The sequence below is a fragment of the Coregonus clupeaformis genome, unplaced genomic scaffold, assembly GCF_020615455.1.
Source record: "Coregonus clupeaformis isolate EN_2021a unplaced genomic scaffold, ASM2061545v1 scaf0965, whole genome shotgun sequence".
Taxonomy (NCBI): domain Eukaryota; kingdom Metazoa; phylum Chordata; class Actinopteri; order Salmoniformes; family Salmonidae; genus Coregonus; species Coregonus clupeaformis.
In genome coordinates this window covers 178204-204469 of record NW_025534419.1, presented here as the reverse complement: position 1 = coordinate 204469, position 26266 = coordinate 178204, and the positions used below count along the sequence as shown (strand labels likewise).

General features: G+C 43.3%; 1 pseudogene; it reads left to right on the top strand.

Moving 5' to 3' along the window:
* The first annotated feature begins 2692 nt into the window (after positions 1-2692).
* LOC123486040 lies at positions 2693-24730 on the top strand (annotated as a pseudogene).
* The last annotated feature ends 1536 nt before the right edge of the window (positions 24731-26266 follow it).

Sequence of the window (26266 nt, the reverse complement as noted above, 5' to 3'; positions counted from 1 at the left end):
GGAAGACTCTCCCCCACAGGCTCCTCAGCTCTAAAATACGGTGTATAATGTGTGACAGCCGGACTGAGGAACTACTAGCCATGCACGAGAGGGATGCAACCTAGGTTTCTCTCTCCTTCTGTGTGTCCTAAAATTTATAACACTGAATGAATCAGCAGACTACACCTGTGCAATAGCAGGTGTACTATAAACTCACCGGGATGGAGATTTTGAACAGGCTGGCATTTACTCACTCTTCAGCTGACTATTGACCTTAGTAACAGCAGTCAGTACAATAATAATGTCATTGAAACATATGTAGATACGTCAGGTATTTCTTTGACAGAGATGTAGGGCTTTTCTTTGAGGAAACCTACTAGAAAAATACTAAAACAAGCAAGTATTCCATGATTTCTTAAAAATGTCAAGATAAGCTCTATACTTGGCATGTAGTTTTCTCAGTCATGGGTGGCACACATTGGGGATTTATGGGGAGGGACGTGTATGTGCAAATTATACCGTACAATAACATCCATCCCCCAGGTTTATCTTGTGACAGTGTAGGAAGGAACACGGGGACCCAGTCTAGAGAGTCTTATTATGATCTCTCACTGGCTGTCTTAGGATACACATATCCTTCTACCTCAGGCAATCAAGAACATGTTTGTTCATAGCTTTGACTAGAGAAAACCAAAGGCAACAGTATAGAATGGAGACTGTTTATTATTGATGTTTCAGCTGCAGGCACTTTTCAAGACTCAATGGACAATGCACTGTTATACCATACAGGGAAAATGCACTCATTCATGACTTACAGCAGAGCACATATTTTTTTGTATACTTTCAGAATAACTTATTGTTTAACAAATACTTCTTTGTTCAGACCCTAGTCTGTTTTTATAGACCTGTGTCCTGCCACATTTCCACTTCTTCTGAAACACATATAGTTAATGTATGTTTTTCAGGATCCTCCACTATCCCCTCAGGTGTTTTTAAATGATCTCATCCTCCATCAGTTACATTTTACATTTACATTTTAGTCATTTGTAGCAGCTCTTATCCAGAACACTTGGAACAATTAGGGTTAAGTGCCTTGCTCAAGGCACATCGACAGATTTTTCACCTAGTCGCTCGGGATTAAACCAGTACTTCTCGGTTCACCTGGCTCTTAAGCTCTAAACTACCTGCTCCACCCCACAGTTACACTGTGTTGCTTCCTTCAAACCAGCACAGGCCTGATCCATATTCCCCCATGTATTATAACACACAGATACGTTTGTATGTTCAACCATAATCCACAGCATAGCACTACAACAGGTTAATCATAGGTTTTGGAGAGGAGAGGAGAGCACTGCATTGCTACCTTCAACACACATAATTCTCCGACAACCCACACTGTTACACTTCTACCTGACAAACCTCTGTGCCTCCTCCACATGAAGAGGAGTTTTCCCTCAGTGTTCCTCTCACCTATTGAAACACTGTCAAACTCCGGTCCTGATAACTCCTGCTGTGTATGCACTTTAAAGTATGCGGTACTCGTGCATAGCCATGTGATTAATTACTGTTGTTTTATCTGTTGTGTAGCTTTATCCCAGTATAGAGAGGCTACTAATTCAGGATGGGGCCAGGGGAGTTGGCGAGTGCAGATGGAAGGTACCCCCCCACCCCCCACCAGCCCCCCTCCTCAGAATACCTCACCTCCGCTTGCTCCTTTACCGCCCTTCTTTCACAGCACTCTCCTTTTTGTTGATTTTTAATGTTTCTGAGAACTCAGTTCTGCACAGGTGAGAACTCTCAAGCACTTTTCCTTCTACCTTCCTCCCTCTCTCCTCCTCCTCCTCCTCCCTCCTCTACTTCACCTCCTCTTTTTGGCAGCTAGCTACTCAACAACAAGCCAATCTGTTTACAATCCCTACGTCTCTACATCACACACACCCATTCTACCTACCGCCTGTGTTGCTCAATGTGTCCTCTTCCCCTCCACTCTAATACTTATCAATCATGTCTTCGTTGTGCATCACTTCTGCTTTCACTGTGGGTCTGAATCTTTGATTTGTGTTGGTTTGTTTGATTGATTGATTGTTTTGCGGGTTAGCCTTGCTGTTTTGCCATAAAAGCTGTCACTTTACTGTACTCCTACATTAGAGTTTGTTTTCTTATACACAAAGCATTGTCTTTTTCTGAATAGATTTATACAAACAAACCCAATACATAAGTATTTTTTCTATTTTCTTTCATGTTACTTTCCTTCACTGGCCCAGTACATATGCTGTTACCTTTTATCAATACACCTTTCTCTCCAACCACTGTACTCACTTCCTATTTCTTTGGGGGTTGTCTTGTGCCTCAAGCCTGCTTCTGATTGGCCTCTCATCCTTTTGCGCTTCTGTTGCTCTTTTGTTCCATCCTTTTCCTTCCTCTCTTCTTTCTCTTCACTCTATTTCTCCCTCTCTTTCAGGTGAAATTTTGCAGTCCCTGGAGGACCTTTCTCCAAAGTTCCACTCCCAGAGAAATGTGGGGGTGGAGTCCATTTGACACAGATGCCGTTGGCATGTAAAGGAACTCGGAATGTGTAACTACCTCCTCAAGTGTATTTTCTTTAAAGCTACACCCATTTCTGTTTCCGGTTTTTACATCTGTATCTCTTTATGGATTAAACCTGTATCGTTTCGCTATAACTAACCTGATCTATTCCGTTCTCCTCTCTTTTATGCCTGGTCTGTCCTTCCGACCAGCGTCCCTGCACGCGAGCCTCTTTCACCCCTTCATCATCACCCGGGAGGGACGGCTCGCGGCCGTATGGCTACCCCTCACTTCTACGGTACCACAAGCGATCTGCAGCCCATCATCCACATGCACCACTGCCCACATATATCCTCACACCCCCACCACCCGTGCCCAGAGGAGCAGCCCACCTCCCATCCCCCACCCTCTCATCCCCCCCCCCCCAACCCTCCTCCCCCCCCTCCATCTCCTAGCGCTTCGCTCCTCCATCCCCACCTACGTGTCCAAGTGCATCTGCCTCATACCACCCTGGCCTTCCCCAGGCCTGCAGGAAGGTGCTCCAGCAGCTCCACCAGGCCGTCTCCTCCCCCCCCCGCCCCTCCCCTGGAGATACTCTCACAACATCTTCGGGTGCCCCTGCCTCCCGCTGGCGCTCCCTGAAGTTCTCGGGGTGTACGGGCCAGTGGTGTGCTGCAGGAGCCCCACAAACGCCAAGCTGCCTCTCTTTGACTTCCTATCAGCCAGGTGTTTTGAGCTGCTGGGGGTGGAGAATTCCTCTTTTCTTCGCCCTGCTAATCCAGATCCTACATTACTCCTGTCCTTTTCGATCTTTCTCTCTGATCTGCTGAACTTTCTGTGGTTTTCTGTCTATTGTCCCCAAGCATCCTTTTAGAAAGGATTAGTGATTTGTTATTTCAACAGAAATACTGAAATTAGAACTGAAATAAGTTTTTCATTCTATTTCAATAACTATTATCCACAATTAAATAAATATCTGTGATTCCATTAGCCCAGTGCAGTCAAAACTTGATTTTCCTGTTTTTATATATATTTCCCACTATGAGTTAATTCAGTGAAATTGTGAAATATATGCTTTTAGTTAGACGGCCCTCAAATTATGCATGTTTTGTGGGATAGTTTTGCCTTCCATGGTACATCACCATAGTAAATTTGTTAATAACCAATTTCCAAACCTCTCTGCCAATAACAGTTTTATCCTCCCCCCTCAACCCTCCTAACATCCTAAAAATTCTTGCTTAACTTGCCCTTTACTAATGCTATTTTTTAAATATATATTTTTACCATTTTAATTGAAAACAATCACATAAGGTACTTATTGTACCCAATATTTATGTTGAGATAAACGTCTGCATTACCTTTAAAGAAAGCTGTATGCTTCTCAGCTGTACGTTTCTCCTCATGCTCTTCTCAGCCTACTGTGTGTGTGGTGTGTGTGTGTGGCGGCGTGTGTGTGTGTGTGTATGTGGTGCATGTGTGTGCTGTTTGTGTGTATTTTTTGTGGTGTGTGTGTGTGTGTGGTGTGAGTTGCTGGTAAACGGTTCTGTAGTGCAGCAGCAGCAGTGTGTGTGCTGTGAAGGGCTGTCTCTTTGGCTGTAATCAGTCCCTCTTTGTTTTCCCCCTGCTCATGTTCAACCCCAGGCCCTTAGAAATACCTTAATAAGGACACATTCAGCCTTTTTGGGAGGAATGACAGTATTTAGATATGACACAGGTCATTTGCACATAGAAAAATGAGATCTACAGAATTGATAAACCAGGTCTTCCATATGTGTGTGAAAAGAAACAGCATTCTACATAATCAATCAGCTCCAATCAGGAATTGTTTTGTTCAGGGACCAATGTTGGAGGGGTTTTGAAAAGCAAATCTGCCTTTCAGCATTATACAGAATGCATATTCCTCCTCCTAACACAGGGATTCTACTTTGATCCAGTCAGATTGTTTCGATTGGGAGCCGTTTGATATCCATTCACGGAGACGGAAAAGGCAAATTGTTTATAACTAGGGTGGGTGCAAATGCTGTGGTGTTGCTAGGCCCAACCTCGAGGATGGGGGGCCATCTATGATAAAATGATTTTAACATCCTTTTCTCCAGAAGGCTCATCACTGCAGAATGTGTACCTATTGTTTTCTAAGTGTGAGCCTGTCTTTCCACTGAGCAGGGACAGGGGGTGTCGTTAGTTAAAACTGCATAGGCTGAGCCAAGTATCCCTATACTAAATATGAGCTGCCTGGAGAGGGGCTGATTCTAAAAATAGAGTCATAATTCATACACTCAGATAATAGTGTGTCCAGTGTCTTTCCACATACATACATAACCTCTTAAACGGCATCTCTGCTGTTTTCCCATCTCTCCATTATCAATGGAGGCTTCCATTTCCCCTGCCTGGCCTGCATGGTAGTGGTCCATATATAGAGTCTTATTCTTAAATACTCAAATAGGCTCCGATACCTTATTCGTCTTAGAAAGCTTTGGGGAAGCAGTGTCGCAAAGGGGAGGACAAGTGGAGGACTACACCAACACTGAAGCTCCTTCAGATTTCACTCCAGTTCAAATATCTGATGAATACCCTATTAAATATGTTTTCTCTTAACCAGATTAGCTGTTGGCAAGGCCTGTGTGTGTGCATATCTTGTGCGGTGTGTGGTTTGTGTTTGCCGCATTTGTGTGTGTGTGTGGATGTGTGTGTACTTTTGTGTTTGTTTTGTCCGTGTGCGTGCGTCCCTTTCATTCATGGGTGTGTGTCGGTCTGTTTGTGGTTTTTCTCAGGAGGTGTATCATGCTCTCAAGGGCCTGTTATTTTCACCAGGCAAGTCAGACACTCCTAGCAGACAGGCTAGATTGTCTTCCTGTCTCTAGTCCCTGGCCCGAGTCCTGGGAGAGGTGGCCCGACCAGGGGAGACCTGGCCTGGGAGGGGGCCTGTTCTGAGGGGAGGGGGAGGGGGAAGGGGGCCTGTTCTGGGGGAAGGAGAAGATGGGAGAGGGTCTGTTCTGGGGGGAGAGGAGAGGGGAGGGGGCCTGTTCTGGGGGAGAGCGGGGAAACAGAGCAAATGGACTTTATGTTTATTTTGGCAGTAGAACAGCAAAAGACAGAGCTGTTACTGAATATGGGTTTATTGTGACTGATAGAGAAGGAATTAGATAAACAACTATACTTTAATAATAATAATAATAATATATAATTCATTTATTTTATCGCACTTAAGTCATCTCATATTTTTTTGTGTTGGGTGGTCCTTGGATCACCCCACTACCCTGCTTACACCGTGCTCTACCAGTTGGATACCAAACACTTGACTTGGAGAGGATTTTTAACCCTTACATTAATACAGTGCTACTGTATTCAAACCATTAGCCTTTGTATATAAACATCTTTGTACTCTCCTCTTTTGTTTGTGTACAGATTCCAGGGCTATACTGTGCCATCACTTTGTTCCCTTTCCAGTGGCAGCATGTCTATGTGCCCATCCTGCCTCCTCACTGCTGCACTTCCTGGATCCCCAGTGCCCTACCTGATTCTCCTCCCGGAGGGGTACCCTCAAACTTCCCCTACTATACCTCATGCACCTACGGTTGAAGTCAAAGTTTACATACACCTTAGCCAGATACATTCATCAGTTTTCCCAAATTCCATGACATTTAATCATATAAAATTCCCTGTCTTGAGTTCAATTAATCCCCACTTTATTTTAAAGAATGTGAAATGTCAGAATAATATAAGAGAATTTTTATTTCAGCTTTTATTTCTTTCATCACATTCCAATGGTCAAGTTTACATACACTCAATTAGTATTTGGTAGCATTGCCTTTAAATTGTTTACTTGGGTCAAGTTTTGGTCCTTCCTCACGCTTCCCACAATAAGTTGGAGTGAATTTTGGTCCATTCCTCCTGACAGAGCTGGTGTAACTGTGGTTTGTAGCCTCCTTGCTCCCTTTTTCAGTTCTGCCCATATTTTCTATAGGGTTGAGTCAGCTTTGTGTAGCCAATCCAATACCTTCAGCTTTGTTGTCCTTAAGCCATTTTGCCACCTTTGGAAGTATGTTGGGGTCATTGTCGCATTCGAGAGATTTGCGACCAACTTTAACTTCTGACTGATGTCTTGAGAATGTTGCTTCAATATATCCACATAATTTTTCCTTCCTCATGATGCCATCTATTTTGTGAAGTGCACCGTCCCTCCTGCGGCAAAGCACCCCCACAGCATGATGCTCCCCTCCTTGTTATTTTTCTTACCACCTCCTTTCTCCTCCAAACTAACGATGTCATTATGCCATCAGTTCTGATTTCTGTTTCACTCAGACCAAGACATCTTCTCCAAAAATTACAATCTTTATCCCCCATGTGCTCTATCTTTTTTTATGGTGGTTTTGGACAGTGGCTCTTCCTTGCTGCCCTTTCAGTTTATGTTGATATAGACTTGTTTTCTGTGGATATAGAATATTTATGTCGTTTCTTCCAACATCTTCACAAGTTCCTTTGCTGTTGTTCTCGGATTATTTGCACTTTTTGCACCAAATACCTTCATCTCTAACTCTCCTTCTTCCTTTCTACTGTTTGTACAGATATGGTCACTTCAGTGTGAATTGCTCCCAAGGATAACCAACTTGTGGAGGTCTACATTTTCTGAGGTCTTGGCTGATTTCTTTGAATTTCCTTTCCAAGGCACTCAGTTTGAAGTTAGCCTTAATCATCCACATACTCCTTGATTACAATGATGTCAATTTGCCTATCAAATCTCATCATATTTTTTCCTTTTAAGGCACATCAACTTAGTGTGATTAAACTTCTACCCACTATTTGATACAGTGAATTATAAGTGAAATAATCTGTCTGTAAACAATTGTTGGAAAAAATTACTTGTGTGCATTGTCACCCCTGCTCTACTCTTATATGTTGAGCCAGGGTGTGGAGTTTCTATGTGTTATTTTCTATGTTGTGTTCTGTTCTGTTTTCTATGTTGGCCAGGGTGGTTTCCCTGCAGTATTCTGTTATCTCTGATTGACATTTGACAACCTATTAAGCACTTCTTGTTTTGTGGATCTTATCCTGGTTTATGTTTAACCCTTCTATCTTTGTTTTGTTGTTTTTTCGGTTGTTAAAGTAAGTCAAATAAAAAGAATTACTTATCACGCTGCGCCTTATTCCGCTTCTGTAGCTGATGTACAGTCATGCTCAAAGTAGATATCCTAACCACTTCCAAAACTATAGTTTGTTAACAAAAATGTTGAGTGGTTGAAAACGTTTTAATACTCCTTATTAACTTCCACTTCAACTGTATACTCCGCACATGTATCACACACCGCACCCTACGACTCACACACATACACACACACACACAAATACAAATATATTTTTTGATTAATGCATGAATTATTTCTCGGGGTTTATACTTTTTCATTTCTCTCCCTCTCCTTCCTCCCTATCCTTCTTAGGCATTTTTAATTGACATTCCTCTATACCATTTATTATTCCCTCCCCATCCCTCTTTAAATGCATCCTGTCAAGCGTTAACAGTCATTTCTAAATCAGATTGCTATGCGGGAATGATGTGTGCGCTAAATACTAACAAAGACTTCCCTCTGACACTCCTCCAACCCCATCTCCTTCATCTGCTGTCTCATACACCCATCAAAGTACGGCGTGAATTGCTAATCTGTAGAAATCACGGGCCTTACACTCAGATTACACCATCCCTCGTTCCCTACTCTCCAGGCTTGTTTTTGTCCTTGTTTTGATTAACAGTCGTTTTACCACTAATTTACATATAGTCTTTTTATCAATTTACTTATACCTCTCAAAAAAATTAAAGGAACACTAAAATAACACATCCTAGATCTAATAATAAATAATCTCATTAAATATTTTTTTCTTTACATAGTTGAATGTGCTGACAACAAAATCACACAAAAATTATCAATGAAATCAAATTATCAACCCATGGAGGTCTGGATTTGAGTCACCTCTAAATCAAAGTGGAAAACCACACTACAGGCTGAAAGTCCATTTATTTCCTTACAGTCAAATGGCTCATAGTGTGTGTGCCTCCTGTATGTCTTGGGCATCTCCTGATGAGGTGCATGTCTCCTGAGATCTCCTCCAGACCTACTAAAGCATCCGCCAACTCCCTGGACAGTCTGTGGTGCAACGCTCGTTGGTGGATGGAGCGAGTCATGATGTTGCGTCCAATGTGCTCAATTGAATTCTCTGGGCGGCAGCCAGTCCATAGCATCAATGCCTTCCTCTTGCAGACTCTACCTCCACCACATGAGGTCTAGCATTGTCTTGCTTGAACCCAGGCCACACCAGCATATGGTCTCACAAGGGGGTCTGAGGATCTCATCTCTACCTAATGGCAGTCAGGCTACCTCTGGCGAGCACATCGAGGCCCAAGAAAATGCCACCCCCACACCATGACTACCCACCGCCAAACCGATCATGCTGGAGGATCTGCAGGCACGACTTCTCCCTCTCCTCTCCTCTGTCACATGCTCAGTGTGAACCTGCTTTCCATCTGCTGAAGAGCAAAGGGCGCCAGTGGAATTTGCCAATCTTGGTGTTCTCTGGCAAAATGCCAATCCTGCACAGTGTTGGGCTGTAGCACAACCCCACTTGGTCGGCTCATCCACCCTCATGAGTCTCTTTCTACCGTTTCAGCACACATCTTTGTGGCCTGCTGGAGGTCTTTTGCAGGCTCTGGCAGTGCTCCTCCTGCATCCCTCCTTGCACAAAGGCGGGTAGCAGTCCTCTGCTGGGTTGTTGCCTTCCTACGGCCCCTCCTCCCTCTCTGATTTCTGTCTCCTGTCGCTCGTGCTCTACACTACTGACAGACACACCCAACCTTCTTCCCCACCTCGCATTGATGTGCCATCCTGGATGAGCTGCACTACCTAGCCACTTGTGTGGGTTGATCCGTCTCATGCTACCACTAGAGTGAAAGCTTCCTCCAGCATTCAAAGACCAAAACATCAGCCAGGAAGCATAAACTCAGCAGTGGTCTGTGGTCACCACCTGCAATAACAGTCCTTTATTGGGGGTGTCTTGCTAATTGCCTATAATTTCCACCTGTTGTCTATTCCATTTGCACAACGGCATGTACATTTGTTGTCAATCAGTGTTGCTTCCCTAAGTGGACAGTTTGATTTCACAAGTGTGATTGACTTGGATTTACATTGTGTTGTTTAAGTGTTCCCTTTATTTTTTTGAGCAGTGTATGATTTATGAATTACTTAATATCCCATTGATAAATGCTTAAATGGTTATCATTAAACATTATTCATGCTTAATGAATTTTCTTAAATAAAATGGGTTTGTGTTTACTTCTTAATAATTTGGGGTGAGTTGTCCTTTGTGAGACACCCCTTCATTAACCATGTTGTAGTTTACCCATGCTTTTACAGTTATCAACGTTCTTTCACTACTGTTCACAGCAGGCCCTTAAACATGAGCTGGAGGGTCTGTTTCCCCTTTTCCATCTTGCTCCAATACTTCAAAACCAAATTATAAATTATACCTATCAATCTCAATATTATTATTAATCCATCCTCATATCTCTTAGATGAAGGCAGCACTGATCAACAATGGAGGGCTGATCTTATTCAAAAAAGTAGTTTGTTCCATTCAGAATATCTGTTGATATTATATTACTGTCTTCAGTTAATATCTTGAACTCATCCACATCTTTTCTCACTATGCCTCAATTGGTACTGCTCTGCTTTAAAGCCACCTAGTGGAGCGAAGTGGTAATGGTTCTGCTATAACAGAAAATACTGTCACTCGTTGGTTTCTCTCTGGTGTTCTCCTGTTTCTCCAACAGTTAAGCTAAACAAACCCCTGTCATTCCAGGCCAACTTGTGTTTCGTGGACATTCTATTTTCAACCACTTCTCTTGACTGCCAGGACCTTCCTCAGTTCCCCCATCAGCTAGAGTTCATCCAGGAGATCTCTGAGGTGCCTGTTGGCATTCGCGTGTCTCCAGAGGCACCCCCCTTCCCAGCCAGGGTCCAGGCCAAACACCGGTGCCTACGCTCCACCGACATGAGTCACGACAGGCGCCTTACTTACGCCAGCCTGGCCAGCCTCTCCCTCAACTCCTACCTGCCTGAGGACCCATCAAGGCCCTGTCAAGGACTGGGGTCAGCTGGAGGGTGAGGCGCCACGGTCCTCCGTTTGACTGAACATATTATTCTAGATCCATAGTCTGCATATACACTGAGTTACAAAACATTAAAACACCTGCTCTTTCCATATATTGACTGACCAGGTGAATCCAGGAAAGCTATATCATTGATATCACTTGTTAAAATCCACTTCCATCAGTGTAGATGAAGGGGAGGAGACGGGTTAAAGAAGTTTTTTAAGCCTTGAGACAATTGAGACATGAATGGGCAAACAAAAGATTGAAGTGCCTTTGAGCGGGTATGGTAGTGGTGCCAGGCGCACTCGGTTTGTGTCAAAACTGCAACGCTAGTGGGTTTTTCACGCTCATTTCCGTGTGTATCAAAATGTCCACCACCCAAAACTCCAGCCTTTGCTGACTTACACTCTTTTGAAAATGACTAAGGTCTTTGTAGAGCAAAGTGCTGTGTCTGAAAGCAGTCTATGAGCTCCCATGTGGTTTCACCTCACGGCTGCTGCCTGCCAGCTCCAGGTGTTCTGTGTTCAGCCCTGCTCGAGGAGTCTACCACATTGCCATCACAGAAAATTGGCGCCCTAACCTAATTGCCATCTGGTTTGACCCCAGGGCCTTTAATATATGGTAATGTCTTCCAGCAAAATCATTACAGACCAGTGAATGGATAAATGAGCTTTTAACTACCGAGAGTAGGTCTCTCCAACTCTCCATATCTCTAGGAGCCCACAGTAAGCAGCTTATGGACTAGTAGGGGCTAGCGTTAGCTTTCTTGAAGAGATTGCCCTGCCCTGGTAGTCTGCTTTTAGCGCCCCAATTAGTGGGTAAGGCTTCAGGTAGGGTCATTGTGGCCATGTCCCACATTAAGGTAACCACCTGATTTAGGATCAGTGGTGTAGAGCAATGAATTAGAGGGGGCTCAGTGGGTCACATCCCTGCCATCTGATCTGGGCTTCGTAGCCATTACACATCTTCAAGTCTGTGCAGACACGTATAGGTGACTCACTCACTGTGTCCTTTTGTCCTGCTCTTGCATGTTGAGATCTGCAACTGTGTCACACTTTGATTGTAACAGAAGAATGTGTGTTTTCAGTTTTTTTTCTCAATAAATCAAAACATCTCAGACTTCCTCTCCCATGCCCCTATCACTGCTCCAGCAGCCTGTGCTAACATGGATATAAGATCATGTGTTAGAAACCCATACCCTCTATGGCAGGAGTAGGCAACTGAATCAGCCGCCGGCCCGATTTTTGTCGGAGCGGATGTTCGGGGCCGGAACATAATTATAATAATTTGTACACTGCATATTGACCACAACTAAGCCCAAAAGATTATCTCAAATATAACATATATTTTGATTTGTTGAACACTTAAGTAGTTTGGTTACTACATGCTTTCATATGTGTTATTTCATAGTTTTGATGTCTTCACTATTATTCGACATTGTAGAAAATAGTAAAAATAAAGAAAAACCCTTAGAATGAGTAGGTGTGTACCAAACTTTTGACTGTTACTATATCTATATTTTATAAACTTCACTCATTGGTTGGTTTTGGCCTTTGGGCAGCCTGTTGCCAACTCCTCACTCTCTCTATTTTTCTGTGCTGTGTTTTCCTGACCCCCTGTGTTTCCTCCCCCTCTCCCTCTTCCAGCTGGATGTGAGGGAGGATGCCAGCAGCAACAAGGACCTGAAGGTGCAGTGTGATGAGGAGGAGCTGAAGATGCACCAGCTCAACATCCAGGTGCGAGAGGTCTTCGCCAACCGCTTCACCCAGATGTTTGCCGACTACGAGGCGTTTGTCATCCAGCCCAGCCAGGACAAGGAGTCCTGGTTCAGCAACAGGGACCAGATGCAGAACTTTGACAAGGTGAGATCAGGGACTGGATTCCCTATATAGTCCACTACTTTTGACAAGGGTCCCTAGGGCTGTTGTCAAAAATAGTGCACTATATAGGGAATAGGGTGCCATTTGGAATGCAATCCCACTCATGACACTGAAACATTCATTTGAGTGGAAGTCTTCAATAGTCTTTAAAGCTTTTCATATTAATTAGCCTCACTTCATTTTGTGATGTGATTTTTGTCCCTTCCAGGCCTCCTTCCTCTCTGACCAGCCTGAGCCCTACCTGCCCTTCCTGTCCCGTTTCCTGGAGACTCAGATGTTTGCCTCCTTCATCGATAGTAAGATCCTTTGCCATGATGACGAGGACAAGGAACACACGTTGAGGGTGTTTGACTTCCGCGTGGACAAAATCCGCATGCTGAACGTGCGCACGCCCACTCTGCGCACCTCCATGTACCAGAAGTGCACCAATATCGACGAGGCGGGTAAGAAAAGAGGAAACCCATTTTCACACCGATACTATTAAGGGATCATTGTCTCAGATGGTGCAAGATACTTGTAAGTTTTTAAGACACACATGTCTCAAATCGTTCCTCACTGATTTATTTTAACCTTTCTTTGCTAACAGACGTAACTGTTCTCGTTTTCAGACAAACTCCTTAAAAAGCGATATGAGAAAATCGATTTTGTCTCCCCTGAACCTCACTCCATCGGGTTAGAGAACTACAAGGCTCACCTTAGTAATAATCCGTCCTTATTTCCCCTTGGTGGCAGGTTATTGTTTGTGCTTGCAATACATTATGGGAACAATAAGATTAGAGGGCACAGGTTTTTCTTCTACTCTGTCTTTGGGAACAGTCAGTAGCACCTGGAATAAGGTGAAGATTAATTTTTTCCTTTAACTATAGATTATTTCAAATTCCTCTCTGTAATCGTATGATTCATTGAATGCATTTCAGTTATGTACTAACCTAATACATTACACAGTTATCTACACAGTTGTAATAGTCTTAACTATGTAGCCTGCTGTCATTGGTGCTGATGATGTTGAGGGTTGGGTCAGGTTAGGGATGCAAAATTCCGATAACTTTCCAAAAATTCCCAGTTGGAAGATTCCCGGAATCAGAAGGGAATAAGCAGGAAATCATGAATCCTCCACCCAGGATTTCTGAAAAACCGGACAATTTTGATAAGGTTAACGAAATTTTGCAACCCTAGGTCAGGTGATGATAACTCACAGCATGGAGGTGTGGTGGTGAGGGTAAGGAGTCAGAGATGAGATGTGGAGTGGTGAATCTATGTGACTCCTCAGTGCTATGACTCATAGGCACTCACAGAGTGTCTTAACGATGACATAAGACTGTTAAATCCTCCATGACGGTTGGTGCTAATGGATCTGCTTTGACAGTACCTCATCCTCCTCCCCTCTCTGTATCACCCCAGAGAAGGCCATAGAGATGCGGGTGGTTAAGATCGACCACACGGCACTGCATCCCCACCTGCTGGATATGAAGATTGGCCAGGGTCGCTACGAACACGGCTTCTTTCCCCGGGCTGCAGTCTGACGTGCTCTCCACTGGACCCATCAGCAACAAGTGAGGATCACACCTCCGCAAGAGACACTGATTTACATACTGAAGAAATATGTTTGTTTTGTCTCCATCTTTGCTATTTGGCTTTCGTGTCTTTCTAAGTGAAGTTATTTTGTTTGTATGTTAGATGGGCGAAGAGGAGTGCTCCAGCACAGTGGAGGAGGAAGGACAGACAGAAACAGCACGCTGAACACCTTTACCTGGACAACGACCAGAGAGAGGTGAGAGGACATCAAGCAGCCCTAGGAAAACGGGATTAACATTCCCAAACCATATTCACATGGATTTTGTCTCTCTGTTTTTGTGTTATTGTTAGTTTCTTGTCGATTTCTTCCTCACTCTTCTTCATGGTTTGCGGTATTCACTTCTAAATCTCTAACGTCTGGAACAATTGAATTAAAGTCTTGTTTGTCCATTATCTCTGTTACTCTCTCCCTCAATTATTTTCTCTTGGCCTAACCTCTCTTTCTGTTTCTGTTTATCTCCCTCTGAAACCTACTGTCTTCCTCACATCTACCTACTTTCTCTTACACACTCTCTCTTTGGTCTCTCTCTCTCTCCGTCTCACACACGCTCCCAGCATGTGGAGTGTTTGTTCCCCGGAGCTGCAGCTCCCTGCTGTTTCTAGACTACTACTGGCTCTCTGCAGTCCTTCAGGCCCTGTCTAAAGTCTGTGACTGTGGATGTGGTATGTGTTGGCAGTGGGTGGGGCCTGAGCCTCACACTACGTCCACATGGCCCCTCCCCCATGTGGGTCCTCACTCCCTCCTCCTCCCAGCATCACAGCTTTACCTTATACTCCAGATCACTTTCCAGGGTTTCTTCTCAGGTTTAGGGTTTCACTTTAGGGTGCACTTAACTCAACATTAAGAAAGCAATATTTAGATAGATTTGACAGCATCCCAGAAAACACATGGCACTGACACGCCTCCCAGGATGGATGTTGAGGTCAGAAAGGTAAAGGACAGAAACACATCATCCATCATGAAATGACCTCAGTACAGGCAGCTCAGCTCATTATACAACTGACTCAGAGCTCCTCCCTCTCCCTCCTCTGGAATGATCAATCCCTCACTGTAGTAGTTACCAGAAATCTGTCCACTGTATGCACTGTATACATTCTGTGGTTGGTTGCCCAGTGATGTGACCCTCTGTGTTTATGTGATGATGAACATTGAACCAGATTGATTACTCTCCCTTGGTGTATAGCCTACTCCACGTGTGTCCTCTCTGACCCTGTCCTCTCTGACCCTGTCCTCTCTGTCTCATAACAGAAATACATCCAGGAGGCCAGGAACCTGGGCACTACCATCCGGCAGCCCAAGCTGTCCAACCTCTCCCCCTCAGTCATCGCTCAGACCAACTGGAAGTTTGTGGAGGGTCTGCTGAAGGAGTGCAGGAATAAGGTACAGTAAATACTAGTCTACATCTCACTCTTACTCAGACATATTACGATTGCAATGACCACTGCAGTAGACTATCACATGGATATTGAGATACGACACCTTCAGTGAGTCTACATTAGTTTCAATGTCACTCAGAAGTATTCTGATGTCAATGACCATTGCGGTAGACTATCACTTGGATATTGATATCGAACACCTCTAGTGTCAACCATCTGGCCTCCAGAGATGGTAATCTCCCTGTATGATGATGTGTGTCCCTCCAGACCAAGCGCATGCTGGTTGAGAAGATGGGCAGGGAGGCGGTGGAGCTGGGTCATGGGGAGGTCAGCATTACAGGCGTGGAGGAGAACACACTTATCGCTTCCCTCTGTGACCTGCTGGAGAGGATCTGGAGCCACGGGCTGCAGGTCAAACAGGTCAGTACACACACACACACACACACTCACACACACACTAAGTATGATATAAAAACAGTATATATACACACTAACACACATGTATGCATTTAGGTGCATTCAATGCGCATTCATTCATTCCCGCATCTTCATCTGCCAGGGTAAATCTGCCTTGTGGTCCCACCTGCACCACTATCAGGAGAGCAAAGAGAAGACGGATGCAACGCCAGCCGGTTTGGGTCCCCCAGGTAAGCCACTCATTGAATCCTGAAATGTGATAAATGGACAGTGATGTAAAGCCATAACCACATCCCTCTCTCTCCTCCCCACATCAGGTCTCATCCACAACACAGAGAGACGCAAGTCTGACGCTGGCGCTGCCTTGCCCCTCTCAAGGTATCCCTGATCAGGGACATGAGGTGAGTCTCCTCATCCATTCACCAGGTCTCCCACAGTATCAGTATCAGTATCTTCAGATGCTCTACCTCCCGTATAGACACTATTTGTCAAGTATCCTCGTGAATATACATTTCAAGTCATATGGTCTTGAAATTATGGATGATTGTAAGGGGAACGTTGCAAATGAAACTATACTATTCTGCCTGTGTTGATTGTCCCTTCTGTAGTGGCAGAAGCGGTTCAAATGTATGCCTTCGTACCTCTACGTACTTCTTTGAAAATGACCATTTCGAATCAAGGTGAGATAATGATTGATTGATCATACCGCAGAATGCAATGATTTCCAAAGTGTTTTCACTGCCATCTTGTGGCCCACTGATGAAAAACACTTTCAGTCACAACAAAACATTATCAATGATTCAGGACCATATGTAGTGGAAAAATACTGACATCAGCCTCATAGCCATGCATCTCAAGCTTTGCAGCAGGCATAAACACTTGATTTCCAGCTATGTTTAAAAAAATATGTAAAATATATACATATATACACCAGTGTTTCCTCTGGGAAAATGTGTAGCAGTGGGAAAGGGACTGAGGAGCTCAGTTCTGGTGTCTTTTTAAAAGGACATTCTACTCCAAAATGAAATAAAATAAGTATGCTGACACCATCTAAAATAGAATTTCCACCTCCAGAAATTAGCCCAATAACACATTGGTAAAATTATTTGAACATATTGGGCCATGTACAGTATATAGCGTATGCATGGTCCATATTATCACATGCATATTATCAGGTATGCTATTAGCAGTAAACATTATCACCTTTAGCCCAACTGATGCAGCAAAGTGCAAATACATAGGCTGAAGCATGGGGTTGCCTATCTGCATTTACCCTATTGGGCTAATCATTAGCCAGATCTCAAATGTGATCTTTTAAGTAGTTATTGTCATATTGATGAATTTTATGTCCCATAAACACGTGATAAACACTGAATATAATGTAGGCCTACCTGTTAGGGTAACTTAGGTAACTCGCCAATCGGGGTAAAAGCCCCCTGCCTGTACTTCTCACAGAAACCACTTCATGTCACAATTTTCCCCCCAACACTTTCCCTGGTTTCCACTACTCTTGCTCAACAAAAATATGATCTGTCTCATCACAATTTTAAAAGTAATTCCAAATAAATAATTTTGATGTAAGCGAGGCTTTGTACCCCAAGTCACCCTACAATTGACCCGTGTTACATTTAGCCCCACTCTCCCCTATGCACTCACTGCCCATATTTAGGAGTTGAGAAATAAATAAAGTGATTTTCCCTGTTTAACCAACTAGGTAAATAGATAAACTATTCTACTATGGGGTTGTTAGATTTTTCTATGAATTACTCGTTTTGTTTGCATAGGAAAAGTACAATGTTCTAGCATCTTTAAAATGCACCTCAGCAGAAATATCTTTTCATGTTCCATATTTTTTCCGGCGCGCACCACAGCAAAATGAGTGCAGAGGAAACACTGATATACACACTGTACAGCATATACTGAATGCTTAGCCTTCCATCTTTGTGCTCTATTTGATCAGACTTAACCTACATTCCTCATGGTCCTCATGTCTGGCCCCTCATGTCTGGTCCGAATGCTATACTAGCAGTGTCGATTTTAGCGGACATAGTCAATATAACTATTTGTTCAGCACTTTTGAAATGTACAGCGACAGAATTCAGAACATAGGCCGTTCTTACAGTATCCTCCCTGTAAACCAAGTCAGAACCGTAGGATAAATAAAGGGGGCATATAAGCAGACAATGAAAGCTCTTACAATATTCAAAGATTACATTTCTCTAAAACAGGCTATAGGCTACATGTGCACCACCAAGTCAGAACAGTAGGCTAAGTTATGAGGGGGAAAGGGACCAAATTATTAGGGTGAGGCACATGGGCTACTAACAGCTTACTACATAACTTACACTTAGTATTACTTTCTTATCTACAGTATACATATCTCCCTGGCATATTACATCATTTATGCAGCGGCATACAATACATTTTTGGACTCACCTTGTTGTGCTGTGCTCACTTGAACAGGAAGGTGGCGCGGCGGTCCTTGTGGGCAATTTTGTCATCAAACTTTGTCATCAAAGTCTGGCATTCTCTGGTGCTTTCAAGACCTGACGTCAGTGTCTTCGGCTCTGAAACAACTTGGAATTCGGATAACCGTCTTCCCATGAATCATGAAGTCTGTTTCCCAGTTCTGGGTTTCAGTTGTTTTGAACTCGAAGTCTGAGTTTCCCAGTTCCCCATTACTATCATCTTTTTAATTTTATCCTTTTTAGCTTTTCCCAGTTGCTTCTAGCCACTGATTCCTTCAAAACCACTCATTGTTGAATTTGCGATTTCCAACGTGTTGTGTAATGTTTATGGCCGATGAGCACCGATACATTTTATCTATAATTTGTCTTCATATGACAAGGATTGAAAAGGATTTGCCAGTAGATTGTTGACATGATTCATGATGATGACTGCTTGTCTAGCTTGCTAGCTAAGATTTTGAAAGTATGATGTTGACATGATCAGTCCAATCAAAGCTACGGTAGATATAACGTGATTTGAAGTCATTTTATCTGTGGCCAATGACCTTGAGCCTTCTTGGATGGGCACTTCTAATGTAACTGGCAGCACCCAAGGGGCTTGACTTTTTGAGCTCTCCCCGTAGATTTTGCGGTGACGTAGTTTTCCCCATGAGTGACAGAACTCTGAGCCAAACACGGCGCAACTAGAGAACATTACCAACCCCTATGCTCCGTATTTTCCGCTGGCTGCCCCACCAACACAGAAAGCACTGAGCTAGGCTGAAACACCTGCATTTTGGAGCTGCCTTACTCAAAAAAGCAAAAAAGAGACCAAGTTTGTATGCGTCTTCATTAACTCAATGATTGTTTGCAAACTGATATGTGACATGTATTAATGCCAAAATAACATGAAAAACAGGCAACAACATTTATATATAAATATATATATATATATTTTTTTATAGCTAAACAGGTGGGGCTCAAAACCCCACCTGCCCTGAATGACGGGTCGCCACTGTATACCAGTATGATTGTTCTGAAACACAACCACACTAGTTCATTTAGCAGACACTTTTATCCACACTAGTTCATTTAGCAGGCACTTTTATCCACACTAGTTCATTAAGCAGACACTTTTATCCACACTAGTTCATTAAGCAGACACTTTTATCCACACTAGTTCATTTAGCAGACACTTTTATCCACACTAGTTCATTTAGCAGACACTTTTATCCACAGTAGTGCTCAGCCAGGCTGAGAGGAATCCTGGAGTAGGCAATAGTTTATGGGATGCATTATGTGTTAAGGCAGTCAGAGACCATTGTCATGTCTACAGTGCACCATAGCCAGTGGTGTTGAGTCATGCAGGACGTCATTCCTGGTGTGGTGTGAAGTAGGTGGTAAAGAGAACTGGGCTAATCTGTGTGACAGCATGTTACTTACAGCCTGATTCCCCTGCAGGCCCCTGCAGACCAAGCCAGGGAGAGCGGGGTCTGGCTCAGGGCAATACCAGGCAGCTGTGCAGTAGTCTGTTGTAGAAGTCTACTCTGATCACATGTCTGTACAGACACACACGTCTTCTTTCCAAGGATCCAGAATTTTCCATTGATGCTTTTTCATTTGTGCTTTGTCGCATTGATATACGAGCACATTTTAATTGATAAATATTTATATTTGGGTATCTTTACTTTAAATGGACAATAAAGGTTGACCAGGTTGCTTCATTCTACATATCGACTTTCATATTTACCTTGCTGTGCCTTCATTATTCTACATTGTTCTCATTTCTATTTCTGTTCTACAGGAGGTAGATTTGTGTAGTCAGTCTGCAGATTACAGATAACCATTGTTTTTCTTACAATACCATTCATGCAATAACAATCTGCATTGTGAATGTTGATATTTTGTTCTGTTGCCATGGGGAACAGAGTGGAGTGGAGGAAATTGGGTTAATTCGTGAGAGTGAGGGGAGAGGGGGAGGAAAAGGGGGGATGTGAGAGGAGGAGGGGTGCATAGGGAGCACTTATAGCGCAGACAGTTCAGTGCTCACTGGCAGAGGTGGAGTGGAAGGGAATGTGTCTGGACATGGAGGGCATGATAGTGGCTGGGAGCGATGACAGGAGGCTGGCTTAAACACCAGGGAGTCTGGGGCTGGCTACGGCTTCTTCCTGGCTGGGCTGACTACCCCTCTCTCAGCCCTGCATGCTCTGGAATCCAGGGCTGTGGTGAAAACAACATGCAGCAGACATCTATCACCTTGTTCAGAGGGACTGTCGCTGCTCTTCCATCTTCTCATATATTAGGTTTGGGGTTCTGTGCTCACCTTGGCCAAAGGATGCAAAACATGCTACAATATTATAGACCATTTCTGAAAGGATGACTGTTTGTGTATGTGTGTATATGTGCATTTTGTGTGTGTTTTTCTCCTCTGACCTCTGTGCTGTGTACTGTATCCTCCGTAGACACATCCAGAACATTGGGGAGATCAAGACAGACGTGGGCAAGGCCAGGGCCTGGGTGAGGCTCTCCATGGAGAAGAAACTGCTGTCCAGGCACCTCAAAAAGCTGCTGTCTGACCATGAACTTACAAAGTGAGGAAAACAACAAGGACTAGTATACAACGAGCATATCGAGCTAAACACAAATGTTTTTATAAGAGCCTCTGCCTCAGTAATTGGGATAATACCCCATTCCCTTTAGGTCAGTCTCCTTATTCATCCTCACTCATTTATATTGGAAGGTCCCACTCAGTCTCATACACATGAATCAACCTGATGTCTGAAAACTATGCATGTATAATATATGAGCTCTTTTGACAGATCCAAACGTCATAGTACAATCACCTATTAAACATTTACAATTGTTTTCATAATTGATGAGATGGTGGTGAAGTGGGTCACGTTCAGGGGAGATTCATTATGGAGGTATTGCATTGGGACCATTCCTTTAACATTCTCCAGTTGTTTACCAAGGAAAACACATAAATCAGCTATTGAATCAGCCTTTTAGGCTCCAGACTTTTTATTGTTCAATCTATAATCATTACATCATATGTCTAAACTGATTTGTTTTTGTGAAGTTTTTTGTTGCTTTTGTTTCTTTTGCAGGAAACTATACAAGCGTTATGCTTTTCTGCGCTGTGACGATGAGAAAGAGCAGTTCCTGTACCACCTCCTGTCCTTCAACGCTGTGGACTACTTCTGTTTCACTAATGTCTTCACCACCATCAGTGAGTGCCAGCAAATACCATACAACCTGGCCACGACACTGAACACCATGTAACCAGAAGCTGGGTAGACTTCATTCAATTAGAGTAATAGATTCATTAGACTTCATTCCTGGCTAAACCGTTTTCCTGGATTTGAGATGCTTGCTGAGAAATATACTGAAGACAGAGGTAGCTCTTCTTGTGACCAGACTGTACTTGACTGAGTGATTTCAGGTTTCCCTCTCTTCTCTGTCCCACAGTGATCCCATACCATGTGTTGGTGATTCCCAGTAAGAAACTAGGAGGCTCCATGTTCACAGCCAACCCCTGGGTGTGTGTGTCTGGGGAGCTGGCTGAGACCGGGTGCTCCAGGTCCCCAAGCACACTCAGGAGATCACCTTTGAGGTTGGTGCTCCCCTCAAGATTTAATATTCTTGGTATTGATAATAATATCAAGATATATTCACCTTAACATGACCTTTGCCCTTTGCCTTCTCTCTCTGTCACAGTGCCAGAACCTGGGCAAGCTGACCACAGTGCAGATGGGCCATGATAACTCAGGCCTTTACGCCAAGTGGCTTGTGGAGTATGTTATGGTCCGGAATGAGATCACAGGGCATGCTTACAAGTGAGTGAAAGATTTGGTAGCAGCTGCCTTATGCTAGAGATTTCAGTGGCATCTACTCACAAGAAAGACCCTGTTGAAGCTTTGGCTAACTGTTATATTGTACTGTGTGTGTTTGTGGTGTGTGTGGTGTGTGTGTGTGTGTGTGTGTGTGTGTGTGTGTGTGTGTGTGTGTGTGTGTGTGTGTGTGTGTGTGTGTGTGTGTTAGGTTCCCGTGTGGCCGGTGGCTGGGGAAGGGGGTGGACGATGGCAGTCTGGAGAGGGTCCTGGTGGGAGAGCTAGTGACACCAAACTCAGAGAATGAGGACAGAATGTGTCGTCGCCCCCCATGCAGCAGTCCCCTGGGATGATGAGGAGGTTCGTCACCATCTCACCAAACAGCAAACCAAGTGAGTGACCATTCAAATACACTGCAAAAATAGACAATAATAACCAAAAATCTTCAACAAGGGACTGCACACACCGAACCGAATGCCGTTTGTCTGCAGTTCTTTCACCGTGGTGTGTTTTAGGGACCACACTCGGTGTTTGCGAATTACGGCCGGCACACTGTTCAGAGGTACTCTCGGCCGGCAAACGCTACCGGTGTGTCCGTGCCTTTAGATCACTTTTGAGGGTCTTGTGTCTGCTGGCATGGACAGATATTGACTGACTCTTTCCCATTATCCAGAGTTGAACACTGGTCAGATCCAAGAGGGAGTGGGAGAAGCCATCAATGGGATAGTGAAGCACTTCCACAAGCCAGAGAAGGAGGTGAGAGACACAACCCCCCGCCACATTGTCTATTATTAATCACAGTGAAGGAGACAGTGGGTCCTCTGTCTGTACACTGTCTGTACACTGTCTGTACACTGTCTGTACACTGCAGGCAACACTGATCATAGTCTCACTCACATGTGTTCCGAATGAACCGTTTCATATGGCCACAACTGATGTGTTGGACCAGGGTGCTTTGAAAAGAGACAATATCAGTCACAAACTTTCCCTGTCTGTTTTTCTATAGAGGGGCAGTCTGACCCTTCTGCTGTGTGGGGAGTATGGTCTAGTCTGGGCTTTAGAGCAGGTGTTCCAGCATGGCTTCAAATCCCCACGCCTCTTTAAGAATGTCTTCATCTGGGACCTCTTAGGTAAAGCCTCCAATACACAACCATTACACCTGAATATATACAGTATCTTCCGTGCCATGCTAATGGATGAGGTTGTTCTTATCGATGTCTTTTGTCTGTGATTTCTCCTTATAGAAAAGTCACAAGTGTACTTTGAGAGTGCTGAGCAGAGGAGGTGACTCCAGATGAGAACTGGCAAACCAGAGTACGCCACTTCTGCCGCTTCATGCGGGCCATCAACAGCACATCTAGGAACATAGGCAAGGATGGGAAGTTCCAGATGCTGGTGTGTCTGGGTGCCAGGTAATATCTCCTCTGTAGCCTCACAAACACACACAGAACAACAGCTATCATCAGGTACATTTTAATGGGAATTCATTGTACAGCACTAAATGTCCTGGTCAAAAGGGCAAATTAGATTGTTTGAGATGTTTTACAAGACATCTTCAATTCAACTGAAAGAGAGGTGTTTTCATTATCTCTCTAATAGCAGCACAGCATTTATCAATGCGATAACAGAGTGGGCAGCTTCGTCCTTTTCTGTAGCGCTAGCGTGATCCCTCCTCCGCCTCCTGCTTCAGTTATTCTCCCTCACACTGTGTGTCTGCCTATCCTGTTGGGCATTGTATGAGTGTGTGTGTATTTGTGGAGGTTGTATACATAGAAATACAATTCTATTTTTATGGTTGTATAGTCCCACCTTAAGCTTCCACACACTAGTTCAAAATGTACAGTATATATCCTGCTAGTTGGATATTGATTAAGGCAGCCCCCCGCACCTCTCTGATTCAGAGGGGTTGGGTTAAATGCGAAAGACACATTTCAGTTGAATGCATTCAGTTGTACAACTGACTAGGTCTCCCCTTTCCTTTTCCTTCGTTATGACAACTTAGTCTTCCTCTTGCTCTCTCTCAACCCTTTGTGGCAGAACAGGGCTCAAATGCACCTGCCACTTCAATGAAATACCTTCTCTTTGTTCTTTGTCAGAAATATTTTTAAGTGGCACATAACGAGACCAGACATGCCTAAATGCAACGTAAATAATACCTCAGTCATAACCAAGCTTGAGCCCTTCCTATCCTGTCTTTTTAGCAGGTATGAGGATTTACTAAAAAAGTTCCCTGAAGTCAGTCTGTTAAACTTCCTGTTTCTCTCTGCTCTTCCTAGGGACCATTTGTTACACCACTGGATCGCTCTCCTCGCAGACTGTCCAATCACGGTGCAAATGTACGAGGACACAGCACTGATAAAGGACCGCTCATTGGTAAATTCTCTGATCAGAGTGCTACAGACTTTGCAGGAATTCAACATTACCCTAGAAGCTTCACTTGTCAAAGGGATTGGTATCTAGGCCGTCCTTCGTTTGCACCAATTGGACCTGACTAAGGAAGACTGTTAGGGACCACTAAAGAACAATTAAACATTTTTATGCGGAAAGAGACTTGAACAATTAAGGCCACGATTTCTGGCTTATATTAAAGCTACTGTTACATTTGCCATATATTAAATGCAATGAGCCTTTCAAAATGTGTTGTTATTTCTATCCTCAACAATGTTGCTGTTAGACGTTAAGAATATGTTTTCTATTACGATCCATGATTTTCACATTGTTGAAGAAGATAACCCACCTGTTCTATACTGCTTTATTGAAAGCTAAATATTTTCATTGTTATTGTGAACTGCTGACAATGGCTATATTCTAAAAAGGAAAACAAGGAACAAAAATTGTTAATATATTTTCGGAGAAGAACAGTATTATTTTGATATGTCTGTCAAGTTGCTTGCTCTGTTCTAATTCTAACTGTCATAATGCAGAGCTTGAAGCAAATGATGTAGAAGTATGCTTTATAAGTATGAATATGACATGGTATAGATGTTTGTGAAGGATGGAAACTGATTCACCTACATCAATATGACAGTGTGTAAGTTTGGATCAATCCCCCTGGAAGTACCGTAGTATGCAACTCTTCTATATGGAATAACTTGGCCTAAGAAGAGGCTCCTGGCTCCCCCGTGAATAAGATAATGTATCGTATGCTAGTGATGCACAGTATGTATTCAGTTGGAGAAGTATCAGTATACGGCCATGTCAATGCTTCACACTTGACACAGAACTCTTCAACAGTACAGTACTCATCATAACCATGACTTGGAAAGTGAGTCATTTATAAAATGACAGCCTTCATGTAAATACCTGTAACCAGTGCATCCTTCTTTCCAACAACTTCTCATTATTCCTCACCTATTCTTCCCATTCCTGGCAGGTTTACAACATCATGTCTGTTCAGTAGGGAAAATTGTATGAGCTTATTGCCAGTTAAATTCATAATGAGTGGTACATATGGTTGCTATAAAAGGCCAGATTCAAAATAGAGCAAACAATTCTCCTCTGAACTGTTGGCGTTTCTGCTATGCAATATAATCCACATCACACAAAAAAATCAACCCAAGATCTAGATGAGAATCATTGGACCTCGTCCATTTTTCTTACTGTGCAGCATATGATGATGAATAACAACAGCAGTTTGATAGAAGTAGGTGTGAAGGATGTCTTTCCTGTGCCAACGTCTGGATTGTGTTGGTTGTACTATTCCATGTACAATCGACATGAGCATCTTGGGAGATATATTTTAGTTTTTCAATACTGATGTACATTTATTGACATAGCCGTATAATGTAGTGTTTACTAAGTGAGGAAATGTGTACAGTGTAAAAAAATATATAAAGAATAAAATTACAGAAATGCATTAATATGGATATGTTTATTATATTTTTATTATAGGATTATAACTGACTGGAATCACTATAAATTGCTATATGGTTATTGATGGTATTGAAAGTACACTATAAATTGCTATATGGTTATTGATGGTATTGAAAACGCCCCCATATATTTCCCATATGTACTTTAGAGCAAAAGAATAGCATTTGACCTATCAGAGAAATCAAACACTGATAACAAATGCTGGTTTTAAAATGTAAACAAACT